This window comes from Periplaneta americana, chromosome 13 (assembly GCF_040183065.1).
Source record: "Periplaneta americana isolate PAMFEO1 chromosome 13, P.americana_PAMFEO1_priV1, whole genome shotgun sequence".
NCBI classification, from domain to species: Eukaryota; Metazoa; Arthropoda; class Insecta; order Blattodea; family Blattidae; genus Periplaneta; species Periplaneta americana.
In genome coordinates this window covers 113,532,752-113,548,578 of record NC_091129.1, presented here as the reverse complement: position 1 = coordinate 113,548,578, position 15,827 = coordinate 113,532,752, and the positions used below count along the sequence as shown (strand labels likewise).

The 15,827-nt window shown below is 35.3% G+C and overlaps 1 protein-coding gene across 3 annotated transcripts in view; it reads right to left on the bottom strand.

The window, feature by feature from the left end:
- The window catches only part of LOC138712282 (zinc finger protein 585A), a 318,317-nt gene that overhangs the window by 282,197 nt on the left and 20,293 nt on the right, over positions 1 to 15,827 (bottom strand). The gene's annotated exons all lie outside the window — the stretch shown is intronic.

Here is a 15,827-nt window from a genome sequence, read left to right as displayed (position 1 = left end):
ATAAAAACAAAATATTACGATAAAAAAATTTAGTGAAAATAATTAGGTTAGATTAGGTTGGGTTGGGATAGGTTAGGTTAGGTTAGGTTAGGTTAAGTAAAATAAGGTTAGATAGTATTGGTTAGGTTACGTTAGATCTTGAGAAATAAGAAACTTTTAAACACAAATTAAATATTTGAATTTAAATTACGAAATAAAACAATGTCGAGAAAATTAATAAAACATTTGCTGGCAACTGAAAATGTAACCAATATAAAAGTGAATTCCAGAGAGACAAATTATGATTAAATGATCAACGGTCATCAAAGTTTATCGCACCAGCATTATGTAAAGAGTATAGACTGGCGTTCGTGTCCCAGCGAAATAATAACAGGCATTTCCCATATCTGTTTTGCGTTTAATTTCCTATAGAGTGTAATTTATGTTTGTACTGTTACACCAAGGTATTTGAATTTTTTTACCTTTTCAAAACATAAATTTCCAATTTTTATACTGTATTTCCATTTCGTATTATGTTAGGTTGGGTTGGGTTGGGTTGGGTTGGGTTGGGTTGGGTTGGGTTGGGTTGGGTTGGGTTGGGTTGGGTTGGGTTGGGTTAGATAGTATTGGTTAGGTTACGTTAGATCTTGAAAATAAGAACCTTTTAAACACAAATTGAATATTTGAATTTAAATTACGAAATAAAACAATGTCGAGAAAATTAATACAACATTTGCTGACAACTGAAAATGTAACCAATACAAAAGTGAATTCCAGAGAGACAAATTATAATTAAATGATCAACGATCATGAAAGTTTATGGCACCAGCATTATGTAAAGAGTATAGACTGGCGTTCGTGTCCCAGCGAAATAATAACAGGCATTTCCCATATCTGTTTTGCGTTTAATTTCCTATAGAGTGTAATTTATGTTCGTACTGTTACACCAAGGTATTTGAATTTTTTTACCTTTTCAAAACATAAATTTCCAATTTTTATACTGTATTTCCATTTCGTACTATGTTAAGGTCAAGAGACAATCATATGAGCCATTCAGAGCAGAAGTGGTGTAAGTAAAAATTGGGTAATGAGGTTTCGAGTAAAAATTCTGTAAAATACAGCGCAAAGTAGCAATTCATATGTCCTTCGTGCTATCTACTGATTACTAATAGTTTAAACAAATTCAATATTAATTGCTACTTTGCGCTGTATTTTACAGAATGTTTACTTTACCCCTCATTACCCATTTTTGACTTGCACCACTTTCTCTCTGAACGGCTCGTATACTTTGTTTTCTCGGGATTTATTTCCAAACCTACTTTCTTACTTGCTTCAAGTAAAATTCCTGTGTATTCCCTAATCATTTGTGGATTTTCTCTTAACATATCCACATAAACAAGCGGACTTTCCTAATGGCATATTGTAGAACAAAATTAAAGTAAATGTGATAGTGCATCTCCTTACTTTAACCCGCAGTGAACTGAAAAAAGTGTCAAGCAGAAACTGGCCTATACGGACTCTGCTGTACGTTTCAACCAAGGTCCGTCGATAAGTCAGGTCTTTGCACGCTGCCATATTTGCGCCAACTCTTAGGTTTGTTTACATTGCGCTATGGTTGGGTTGTGGAAGAAATTTGTGTTTAAATTGATATATTTCATAAAATAAGTTTCCGAAACATATTTCGATAACTTTCAGAGAATGTTCTGCTTGACAACAGCAACCGATGGATCAAAGATGGCGGACATTAAAGGAATGGGATGAGAGGACCTGACTAAGAGCTGCTCGACAGCGACATCTAGAGACCTTGCATTTCAGCGTGACACGTTTTAATTAATCGAACTAGTGGTTTAGGAACACCAAATCCAATATGAATATTATATAAAATATCTCTCTTAACCGAGTCATATGCCTTTTTAAAATCTATGATGTACTGTCCCCTTATTCTCTGCCCCCTCCTCCTACTCATCCTCTTTCACAGTAGCCCTGCCAAGATTCTGGAATTCGTTACCTGCTAGCATCAGGGATTGTCGAAATAAAACTGAATTCAAACGCATACTTACTAGGCACTTGGTCAGTAATTGAGACTCGTTCAGACATGGTTTCTTGTAAATAGTTCTCTTAATCTATCACAAAATATTTCAATATTCGGTAATTTCATTACTATAGAATTTTGTTATTGTAGGTTTAATTTGTAATTCAGAAAATACAAAAATATTCTTTGTTCTTAACTTCTATGATAAAATGTCTAGCTTTTAATAATCAGGTAATCTTGTCGTACTTTAATTTTTATCGTAATTGTAATTGTAAATTTAATATTAATTCTAATTTTATTGTTCATATTATAGTTGTAATCCCCTGGTAGAGGGGCAGAGAAGGCCTGACGGCCTTATCTCTACCAGGTTAAATAAATAATACTAAATACTAATAAATACTATTCTCCCATTTTTCTCGAATATCTGTCGAATACAAAAAATTAATCAATAGTCGATCTATTACGCCTAAAACCACACTGATGATCCCCAATAATTTCACCTACTGTACTCCAACCAGGAGAAAGTCTCAGGGGAATGAGACGCAGCAGGGTAATGCAGTGAATGAATGTTGATGTCATAAGGTCACACACGTAGGTACACGCATCTTCATTGGCTAACTCTCAAAGCACAAACGATAACACTGATACACACATTCTTATACTACTCTAGTTACAAAATTAGATCACGGTTAATTTCCTGGTCGTTTAATCCCTCCATACAGAAAATAACATATGCAGGAGAGCGCATGTTTTTTAAATTGACGTTATAACGGTAATATTATCTATCTATTTCACTCCAATAGATGACGCAATAGTAAGCACATTTCTTTCGCGGTTAATCTCCTGGTTGGAGAACAGTGCATATGGAGTTAATTTTCTCAAAAGAATATAGGAAAAATTTTAACAGTAGCCGTAAATTTTGATTTAATATTGAGGAACTCCTGCCTCTTGAGATCAAATTCTATGAATGCGATATTTATAAGTATGCTAAATTTGTAACAGATTATCTTTTAATGTTTAGATAATAAATTTTTTCTAAATTCAGGACACTGTGTACATGACCTTTCTATTAAACATTCCCGTCCTCTTTTCGGGCACATGTCCTTCACTCTTGAGCATCCCTTTGCTTAGCTGAAGCGCGAATTTTTAACGAAGCGCTCCGGTTTTCGTCTGCTCAATTAGTAATGCTTGCCTTGTCTCGCGTAATTCCAATTTGACACTAATTTAATTAGTTTACACCCAAAACTTTTACGTCGCGTGCATGAAAATAACTGTTTAAATAACAAACTTTTTAAACCACTTAACTTGTGCACCCTCAAGTACTTTCGTCTCCACCAATTTGAGCACCTCTGACTGACGCAGGATTCAAGCGGAAAATTTAGAATTTGATATTTCAGAATTGTTTACGCAATAAACTTCTCCCACATGCTACGTGGACAAAAGTCGTATGGATTTTGTAGCGTAAAAAATAATATGCGAGGTTATATGAGCAAAAAAATTAATTAGAGATAACATTTTAAAAGTAAGGTTTTAAATAAAAATTCTGCTCTGTATCAGGGATACACCTACACGTAGAATAGCCACTCATTATCGGGAATTAAACTACAGTTGGAAGACGGAAAGTCTGGCTGTCCTAATTGTATTGCATTCATATTTTCCCAACAGCTTAGGTTATTTAGCGTCTGAATGAAAGTGATAATGCCGGTGAAATGAGACCGGGATCCAACACCGAAAGTTACGCAGCATTTGCTCATGTAGGGTTGAGGAAAAACCCCGGAAAAATTCTCAACCAGGTAACTTGCCCCGACCGGGAATCGAACCCGGGCCACCTGGTTTCGTGGCTAGACGCGCTAACCGTTACTCCACAGGTGTGGACAGTTTAATTTTCGTGGAAATGATAGTAGACTGTCATTATTTACAGATCGATTATTTAGTCCTGACAGCTCAGCGACGTGAAAGAGGGGAAGTAATAGGAGTAGAGGGGAGAGTTCCAGAGTAGAATAAGAGCGAGCGGTCGGTAAAGGAAGTAGTACAGTTTAACTGTACTGGAAACACACCGCTCTACGGCACGCATGACATCCGATCGCTCTGAAGGCAAGCGACTGACTAACCTGAACGCCTCTTGGCGTAACTTAATGGACTCGCCTGACCCAGACGCACATTTTCGGCGACTGTCAGGACTGAATAATCTTACTGTACTTCGATCCGCCACGTACATTGCAACTGTGGTGATATTTTTGTTCACAAATCAGAGTACTCTGTTATCTCTATATTGTGGTGGTATTATCGTGTGTTGGACGAAAGATCATTGGCAATGACGTTCACATTTACTCGAAGAGTAAATATTAGACTGCTATCAATCCTAAAAACATGGCTTTTAGGAACTAAAAACAAAAATTAAAGAAAGAACAAAATCTCACTACACATCATGTTTAGTGGACCGAGATGTACAGTCTATAATTTTGACAGTTTATATCGTTTACACTCCGTATATTAAGCACTGTAAAAAAGATCTTGTGATTGATATTTGCAATGCAAAAGATACGAAAAAAATACGATTATGCAAAAAAATCTTAAGTTACACGTTCCGGTTACATGACTGTTGAATGCTTGGAACAGAATCTCGGCAATAAAAAATGACTGCTTCTCTTTTCTTTTTTTACTTTTCCTCGATTCTGCTATATTCCGCTTACCAAACTTGTAATGTAATATACTATTTCGCTATAGCCTAGAATTATACGTGAACGGTCTTGAAAATCCAAAGTTGTGGCACAAAGTCGTTTTGAAGCATCCACAAATAACGCTCGGTGTTGATTCTTCTGTCAGAAAGGAGAGATTGCTACTGGTCACGCGAAGTGCTTCCACTACTCCAGGAGACTGTGCAGGTGAAGCAAGTGATCTGTTGCCTTCCCTTACTTCCTTCTTCAAATATTTCGTACAAGCGAAATATGAACAGTAAAACCTGGCCTATACGTAAGTGAAGGGGAATGATTTAAATTGCGCACAACTCAGAACTACGTATAAATAAGGTAATTTTCGAATGACTAGGAGAGAGCTGAGAGCACTTAAGGATTCTTTTAACTTGTCCAAATGTGTTTTAATTGACAGAAAGTGACTGGAATTTTAATGTTTAATATAAATTCACTACATACATTCACTGTTAACTTTTTTCTTCAATCATGAACTTAGACTTTAAGATGTCTTATATTTTACATGTTTAATAGAAACTTCTTGCAATTTCAGTTTTTATTCTGTTGGGATTTCTTTTATTTACTTACTCAATTACAAATGGCTTTTAAGGAACCCGAAGGTTCATTGCCGCCCTCACATAAGCCTGCCATCGGTCCCTATCCTGTGCGAGATTAATGAAGTCCCTACCATCATATCCCATTTTCCTCAAATCCATTTTAATATTATCCTCCCATCTACGTCTCGGCCTCACCGAAGGTCTTTTTCCCTCCGGCCTCTCAGCTAACACTCTATATGCATTTCTGGATTCGCCCATACGTGCTACATGCTCTCCCCATCTCAAACGTCTGTATTTAATGTTCCTAATTATGTCAGCTGAAGAATACAATGCGTGCAGTTCTGCGTTGTGTAACTTTCTCCATTCTTCTGTAACTTCATCCCTCTTAGCCCCAAATATTTTTCTAAGAACCTTATTCTGAAATACCCTTTATCTCTGTTCCTCTCTCAAAGTGAATGTTCAAGTTTCACAATCATACAGAACAACCGGTAATGTAACTGTTTTATAAATTCTAACTTAAAGATTTTTTGACAGCAGAGTAGCTGACAAAAGCTTCTAAACCGAATAACAACAGGCATTTCCCATATTTATTCTACGTTTAATTTCCTCCCGAGTGTCATTTATGACTCTCACTTTGAGAGAGGAACAGAGATTAAGGGTGTTTGAGAATAAGGTTCTTAGGAAAATATTTGGGGCTAAGAGGGATGAAGTTACAGGAAAATGGAGAAAGTTACACAACGCAGAGCTGCACGCATTGTATATTTCACCTGACATAATTAGGAACATAAAATTCAGATGTTTGAGATGGGTAGGACATGTAGCATGTATGGGCGAATCCAGAAATGCATATAGAGTGTTAGTTGGAAGGCCGGAGGGAAAAAGACCTTTGGGGAGGCCGAGACGTAGGTGGGAAGATAATATTAAAATGAATTTGAGGGAGGTAGGATATGATGGTAGAGACTGTATTAAACTTGCTCAGGATAGGGACCAATGGCGGGCTTATGTAAGGGCGGCAATGAACCTACGGCTTCCTTAAAAGTAAGTAAGTAAGTAAGTAAGTAAGTAAGTAAGTAAGTGTCATTTATATTTGTTACTGTTGCTCCAAGATATTTGAATTTTTCCACCTCTTCGAAGGTTAAATCTCCATTTCGTACTATATTCTGGTCACGAGACAGAATCTTATACTTTAACTATAGGCCTACAAAAAAAAAAAAACAAACAAATAGTGGAGCGACGGTCCAAAGCCTACTATGATCTAGCAAGCCTCAGTACGGTGATATAGCGTGTTCAGCACTGCCGTTATAGCTTGTTTTTACATTTATAGTACAGAAATTGAGAGACAATAATATTTCACGCATTGTAGTGGTTCATATTCTATCCTAGAAGTATTAATCAATTATAAAGCGCTATGAACAGAGCTAATTCTACCAAAAAAAAAAAAAAAAGCCAGATTTGTAGGATGAAGCTTCGACGTTAAACCAATGGTGAATAACTTGCTAAAAGATAGAGGCGTCATTGTCGGAATCTTCCGAAGTTTCTCAAAAGTTGTATGAGTGTCATATATCAGATGAGGGATAACAGTTTATTCAATAACTTGCATGGACCAAGGACTGTCGTAAATCAAGTGTAGATATACGCAACGCAATCTCTTATTTCATGGAAAGTTCCCGTGATACTTTCTATCCATTCTCCAGGATGCGGCTGTTACAGCTTTGTTATCCATATTCACCACAATGTATGAGAGGTATGAAATCACTCAGGTCATGACTCCTTGTAGGCCTAAATAATAATAATAATAATAATAATAATAATAATAATAATAATAATAGTAATAATAATAATAATAATAATAATAATAATAATAATAATAATGTTCAATATAGCCCACGTACGGAAATTCCTTTTTTAATAGGCAAATGGCTGTCGTTCGATTTATTATCCGCCATTATATAATACATTTCGTTATATCATTCCGTCTTTCTAGCATTTTTTCATAGTTCTCCTTTTTTCCTTTTTCGTCTGTTTGTGTTCATCTGTCTTATATTGTGTACTTGCGATTTTTTGCTTACGGAAAACTAAGGAGGTTATCAAAATGGTGATTGTATTATTATTATTATTATTATTATTATTATTATTATTATTATTATTATCATTATTTCATTCATAGTCTTTCACTGCAAACCCAGCATTCTGCAGTCTTTGCTACTTTCTGCCTTCCTCTTTGTCTCCGCATATGATCCATATATCTTAATGCCCTCTATCATCTGATATCTTCTTGTACCCCGAACTCTTCTCTCGTTCACCATTCCTTCCAGTGCATCCTTCAGTAGGCAGTTTCTTCTCAACCAGTGACCAGCCAATTCCTTTTCCTCTTTCTGATCAGTTTCAGCATCATTCTTTCTTCACCCACTCTTTCCAACACAGCTTCGTTTCTTACTCTGTCTGTCCATTTTACACCTCCATCATTCTCCATATCCACAACATGTCAGACACTGTCGGACATTGTCTAGTTTCAAAAATAAATTAAAAGTGCACTTTTTCAATTCTGATTCCTTTCAGTTATAAGCCCTTTTCTCTGCGACAGTTTTGTAAAAAATATAGGCTATATATTTCTTTCCTTCCTTTCCCCTTTGTGTCCTCTTTATCAGACGATGAATTTATTATCATAGCCTTTTTATTGTGAATTTTATTTAATATTCGTATTTCTTTTCTTTTTTATTATCATTTTATTAAATTCCACTTTGTTATATTCTACCTTACGTTTTCCATATTAACCATTTCTACTAAATGAGTTGCTTTTACTATAATATTTCAATGTATTTTACTTTCTTTTTTCTATTATGGTATTATTTTCATGTTGTTTAGTGTCGATTTTATTATGCTACTATTATTTTTTTGTGATATGTTAGTATTCTGTTCTTTAACTTTTTGTTAAATTTTAACTGCTTGTATACTTTGTGACCTGGTAGAGTGTAAGAGAAGGCCCTATGGCCTTAACTCTGCCAGTATAAATAAATAATAATAATAATGATAATAATAATAATAATAATAATAATTATTATTATTATTATTATTATTATTTCAAATGCTTCTATTTACTTCTCTTCATTTGGTAGTAATGTCCATATTTCTGCCTCATACAATGCTACACTCCACACAAAGCACTTCACTAGTCTCTTCCTTAGTTCTTTCTCCAGAGGTCCGCAGAAGATGCTCCTTTTTCTATTAGAAGCTTCCTTTGCCATTGCTATTCTCCTTTTTGACTTCTTAGCAGCAGGTCATGTTACTGCTTATAGTACACCCCAAGTATTTAAAGCTGTCCACTTGCTCTACTGCCTCATTTAAAATTCGCAAGTTTATCTTCTTTACTTTTCTTCGTACGACCATGGTCTTCATCTTGTTGGCATTTATGTTCATTCCAAACTGCTCACAGCTGTCATTTAGCTCCAGTAGCATATCCCTTAGTACCATCTCCTCTTCTGCTAACAACGCCATATCATTAGCAAATCTTACACAGTTTATTCTTCTTCCTCCGACTATCACTCCTTCCAGGTTCTGAAAACAGTATTATTATTATTATTATTATTATTATTATTATTATTATTATTATTGTATTACTATTAAACCTTATAAGCTATGAAAGCTCTTGGTTGCTGAGTTTGCAATAAGTTATAATATTACTGAACTCTCTTCCGACAAATAATTTTCCAGTTATCTTGAATTTTTTTAATTTTATTTCTTCCTTCAACTGTCCAAATATCTAAGTCTAGATCTTCCCAGTGGTCCTTTCGTAAAGAAGTTTTCCCAATGGTCTTTCCATAAAGAAGTTTCTGTAAACGTTCTTTTTTATTCTTTTTTTCTCCTGTAAGTCTTAGCACATGTCCAAACCATCGCAGTCTTCTTGCTTTAATTCTCGTCATAATGCCAGTTTCATTGTAAAAATAAAAAAGTAGTCTTTATTGTGTAGTTTTCTCCATTCCAAAGTATTTGCATCTCGAACTGCTCCCAATATTTTTCTAAAAACTTTCGTTCAAAAATATTCAATTTATTCTCATCTGTTTTTGTGAGTCTATGTCTCATAAACATGGACTAGAACAAGTAAAATTAAGATATTGTATATATTACGTAATTCTGTTATTTTTATTTAATTAACTCTTTAATATATCGAATTAAAAAAAGACCGCGTTTTAAAGACTTATGGCCAGTTTGTCCAAGTAATGTTTAATTTTGCTTAACGAATGTTAAATTAACAGTCTGCTTATTTTTAACTCTTTGTTAATGTATTTTCCATTTGTTCAACATAATTTTGTTGATAACCAACACTTAACTATAACGTCTGTTAGCACTATTTTAATTACTCAACAGCAGTTGGTAATGATTCTACACATGTAAGACAATTTTTGATTGGCTAAAATTAATCTTTAAATTCTATATTATAGAGTAAGTCATGAAACTTGCATAAAATGACAACCTGTTATAGTAGGCCACGCTCCATAAACAAACAGTTGACAAATGAAAGTTGTAGGTGACGTGCTGAATAATAATTACAAAGTAAGGTTATATTTCCTCATTGTTATTATGGATACGAAATACGAAAGAAATAAAATAACACTGATGTATTTAAACAGTCCAAAGTAATTTTTAAACGTTATATTACCAGTCATATGCTAAACATTTCCTACAGAGACACATAAAATATTAATTTTGCAACTTTTGTTCGAACAGCTGTGAAGACATAGGCCATATTTAACTAACTGTTAAACGAGTTAACTGCCCGAAATCCTACATTTAAAATTAACTAACTGTTAACAATCTGTTAAACCAAACTGATGTTGAAAACATACAATTTTATTAATTAACAAACTGTTTAGATATATATTATTTTAATGTACCGAAGTACATATGATATTTCCATGCAGATATTCTGCGTCATCATACGATGAAAGAGTAATGGAACGGAGAAAAATTCTCTCCGGCGCCGGGATTTGAACCCGGGTTTTCAGCTCTACGTGCTGATGCTTTATCCACTAAGCCACACCGGATACCACCCCGGAGTCGGACAGAATTGTCTCTGATTAAGTTCCAACTCTTGGGTTCCCTCTAGTGGCCGCCCTCTGCACTACGTCATAGATGTCTATGAACATAGGACCGAAGTACACACATGTGCTGAGGTGCACTCGTTATGAGTGACTAGTTGGCCGGATCCGACGGAATAAGCGTATCCGGTGTGGCTTAGTGGATAAAGCACCAGCACGTAGAGCTGAAAACCCGGGTTCAAATCCCGGCGCCGGAGAGAATTTTTCTCCGTTCCATTACTCTTTCAAACTGTTTAGAGTTTAACAGTCGTTAAATTTTCTAACAATATTTGGAAAAACCGGCCAACAATTTTATTAATTAACAAACTGCTTAGAGTTTAACAGACGTTAAATTTTCTAACATTACTTGGAAAAACCGGCCATTAATCTGCCAATCACTTAAATCTGTAGTTTCATTTAGTTTTCGTGAAACTCAATTTAGATGTTTATTTCCTTATTGTTTCGTTTCATTCTGGATTTGATTCAAACTCTGTGTAAAGGACGTGATATTTTCAAGTTCAGCCAAATAACAAAGCAATATGAATGACGTGGCGGGGATCGTGAGCCGTGCCAGCTGCAAGCGTAGCTTCTGTGGCAACAGGTTAGTTAAGACCCATCTCGTGGCCGACACGTCCGCCCCTGGCTCGTACTCATGGGCAGACAACCAACCCCTCAATGGAAGCAGAGCCAGTAAATTCCCGGCAAGATAAAATCTATTTACAACAAAACAAAAGCCTGTGCATCCACACGAGAAATATTCTGAAACCGTACGAAACTTTCTTCCTGCTATTTACTAGTTGAGTTCCTACAACTTTAATCAACCACGATACATCAATTGAACTACTTTCAGCTACTGCTAGAGCGATGCTTTGTATAGTGACGACATACGAATATTCAGGCGTCTGTGCTATAGGCTATCTGTAAGTTTTTAAGTAATTACTTCATAGAATGTCCGCAGTTAAGAAAATCCAGTCCTTATATTACGGCATCACTAGTACCTAATGATGGTTAGGGCCAGGATTTAGGGCCAATTTCACCAACATGTTACTAATCCACAATTAAGTGATTATAATAACTTAAATACGGAATTTAAATTATATTTAATAAGTTTGCATGACTGAAAGAATTTTAGTTTTTTTTCCTTTAAATATGCAGAAATTTGATCCGAAAAAAATGTAACTTTTTGTTCTGAAAAGAAATTTTATAATGTTACATTAGTTCGGATCAAATTTTTACACGTTTAAAGGACAAAACAAAAATTATTTCGGTAATATTTACTGAATTACTCAATTTAAGAGAGCAGTGTATTATGATACTATGGTCCGCGGACCACCTGTGGTCCTCGAGGTCTGCCCTTGTGGTCCTTCAAAAAAGGCAGAAGAAAAAATAAAATTCAAACGAATTGCGTATCACTCTATAGCTGAAAATCTCAAGAGTTTGGAAAGGACACATGGCAATCGTCTTTCACCTTTTCTCTCAGTACTGACATTTTATGAAATTTATTACCCTATCCTTCTACTGACTTCCCACTCTACTCTCAACAACAAAAGAGGGATTTAAAGCACTGTGAACCTGGTGTTTCTTGCCATCTTTTCCCTGCACATCTGGCGCCGCCCCGTACCCCAGCCAGGGACCACCCAAATTCATAACAGAGGACCGAACCTTTTCATTTATTTATGATTTTCTTAATAGTTTTGCCGACACCCAGTCTGCACATTGCAATGGTCACGTACTGTACGTCGTACACCAATAATACCGACACCAATAATACAACTCTGAGGTCACAATTTGAAATTTATTTTCCAAGTAAATATGACATATTTTCATGGGTTCGTGATCACTTTCATTGCGATATTGAAACTAACAAACTTTCATTGAGTAAAAGAGAACAATTAGGCCTAATTGAACTCTTGAATGAGACCGGACTTAAAATGAAATTCCAAGGGGAAGGTATGGTTAATTTCTGGATCACATCACAAGTGAAAAGAGAATACAGTGAACTGTACAATGATGCTTTGGAGATTATAATTCAGGTTTCTTCTACGTATCTGTGTGAGAAAAGGTTTTCATCACTAACTTTAATAAAAACAAAGTAGGCTACCGAAATCGACTATATGTATGTGACGAACTCCGACTTAAGCTTACCAGCATGCATCCAAATACAGGGACATCATGTTATTTTTACTAACATTATTTTTAATATTAACCTGGCTATACCTTTAGAGAACCGGAAACACAGATTGCTATCCCCTTCCACGACTGTAGTTCGATGATACTGGCGTAAAACACAAACAAATCACTTTACTATGTATAGGAAGGAAGAATGTAGTCATCCATTTACGTAAACTAGGAAATATCGCGATTTTGAGTTCGATAATTTTCATTAGGTTTTTGTTTAATCAAAATACAGTACTGTATTAAGAATAAGTGTTTTTTTACTCACGAACTGAGTTAAACATGCGAACGTATTCATTATGCAGTGTACACTATACTGCCTACAGCACATTAGCGTACAATATAGAGAATGAAGTTAAATTGAAAAATAATCATAATATGGATATTTAAACACATTTTTGAAAATGGTGGCTGTTCATTTCGATACAGGCTTCAGTTCTGATGTGCATATTATCGCACTCTAGACTATTTGTACCTAATCCCAATTGCCAGTTTTGTCCTTCGTACTAGTAACTCATGTTGAAATAATTTTGTACCTATTCTATAAAAGAGTACCTTACGTACTGTAAATTCAATCTTCACTTCTGCCCGACCCGCACAGATAAAATTACTCAGACATGCTATCTACTGTCCGTCCAAGTGGTTATGCCGCAGGATCGTAGAAAGGGGGGAAATCACGTGACAGTTAATTACGTAACGAGGCCCTTTTATTTAAGTTATTTTAAACAGTTGTATAATATTACGTAAACGTCCAGTTCCTAAGAGAAATTACAGAGGGGCGAACAGAAGCAGGTGGAGGAAATAGGGATGCGACGTAGGCAAACGGACAGTACCTATGCGAAAATATGATTAAATATTGAAAGCTCTTTCATCACTGGAAAACGCGAACATATTTCTGGAACGTACTATACTCACTAACTCAGTGCTGTTTACTATATGCGGTCTTGGATCTGTGTGTAGAGGACAGTTGGAATTTCATTAGTAGAAGGGGTGCGAGTGAAGTACATTCAAAAACTCAGGTACAATAAAAATTGAAGTAAAAATAAAATGATGTCCCTGTATATAGCAACTGTGCAAGAATCGGCAGGCTCATCCATCTCATGACTACCAACATTTATTTATTTATTTATTTTTTAGTTAATAAGTTAAAGATTTTCCAATCTCTAATAAGCATATTGATATTAAAGTATAGGTACAGTACTACAAAAATGATAAATTTGCTTTCGAAGGGAACGAGAGTAAGGTGGTCCGCGGAACTGTTCTGACTTAAGAAAGTGGTCCTCACTTCATAAAAGTTTGAGAAACGCTGGGCTAAGCATATTCAAAATTACATCAATAGCTTTCTCAAAACAGCTATGAAATAGTTCATATAAAACAATAATTTTTATCTCGAAAAGAAAGCAAAACGAGCAAAATTGTATTAAACTTTGTTCGAAATATCTCAAAGAATACCCTCTGAAATTAATTACATTACTTACGGTTAATCCTGTGCATACTGTGTGTTTGTATGTATGTATGTATGTATATACATGCAGAGTGAACCGTAAGTAATGTCACTTAATTTCAAGGGGTTATTCTTTGAGATATTTTAAACAAAAGAGTTTAATACAATTTTGCTCGTTTTTGCTTCGTTTTCGAGAAAAAAAAATCGTTTTTCGTGAAACATTTCATAGCGTGTTTTGGGAAAGCCATTGATTGAAGTGTCAATACGCTTAGTTAATTTAAAAGAGCAATGTATTATGATAAATGATTCGAATAATTTTAGTTTTGTCCTTTAAACGTGCAGAAATTTAATCCGAACAAACGTAACCGTTTAAAATTTCTTTGCAGAACGAAAAGTTACATTTGTTCGGATTCAAATTTCTGCACGTTAAGTGACAAAACTAAAATTCTTTTAATAATTTATTATAATGTACTGCTCTCACTGCTCTCTTAAACTGACTGACTAGATATGAAATTAAATCAATGGCTTTCCCAAAACACGCAATGAAATATTATATCTAGAAGAATTTTTATCTCTAAAGGAAGCGAGCAAAATTTTATTAAACTTTTTTGTTTGCAATATCTCAAAGAATAACCACCTGAAATTAAGAATATTACTTATGCTTCACCCTGTACATATAAACAGCTTGTTCCTTGGATAGAATGCAACAAAAAATTCTAATACCGTATTAGTCCCAAATACTGGGTGTTCATTTCAAAGTGTGTCATGACGTCACTGTTGTGAGTCAGCGATTTGAAGCGAGTTTCAGCTTTTATGTCAGAGAAGTTGCCTATTAATCAAGGCGTTCAATCTGAACTTGAGAACGTGTACGGTACAACTTGAACATCGTAGCAACAGATGGCGGTCTGTACGGTCTGTGTGCTACCATAACCTCTTTCGAACTGTGTTTTGCGCGGGCAAGTCGTACGCAGCGTATTTGTTATCATCGGTTGCGTACGGCAACATTCCACAACACAAATCAAATGCTCCGTGTCCATGGTGACCGTCGAAGTTAATGTCAATAAATACGTAAGTCATCGTCTTAACCCTCTCCCCGTATTCCGACAGTAAGAAAAAAACTCACCTCAGTAGGCTACGTGTTTCCAAAGAGTTCACATTCCTGCCACTACCGGCGTTACTGTGCGTATTGGTAAGTACTCTTCAGAATGAACGCCGTACTTGCCAGGCAACTTCTCTGGCACATAGGTAATACGTCTCTGCGGAAGTGTATAAAGATTGAATTATCTAGGCTCATCGGCTAGCCACATGACGGCATACACCGAGCCATGACACACTTTGAACTGAACACGCAGTATACACTTTTCTCAGAAAAAAAAATAATTTGCTCCTAATGTTAGTTAACACTGCTTTACTAGATAAGTAGATGGTATTCGTACGATTTTGATTTTTACTGTTATCAGTAGAGGAACTGATAATGAATGGTTTATCGCTTTGAAGTCTCCCAATAAAATGGACGGTTTTCTGTAGTCTTCCAGTTCGATCGAGAGGGAAAAGGACACAATCTAATTGGATCACAGAAGAGTGGCTAGAAACGTCGTTTCCAGTTCGACCATGTACGAGTATACTGTAAATACCATGCACAAATAAATAGCGATCTACATAGTATATAAAATTATTCACAGCCATAAATGATTAGATACAGCAACTTGATTAAATGAACTGCAATTTTTTCACACTATTTTCATATAATAACAGTATTATGGAATTTTCTGTTTTGATATTAATCTCACAAATTGATTTATGGAAACCTACAGTAATTCTATTGAACAATGTACGAGTAATGCAATTCTCCAATCGTTCACGCTTCTTTTTTAT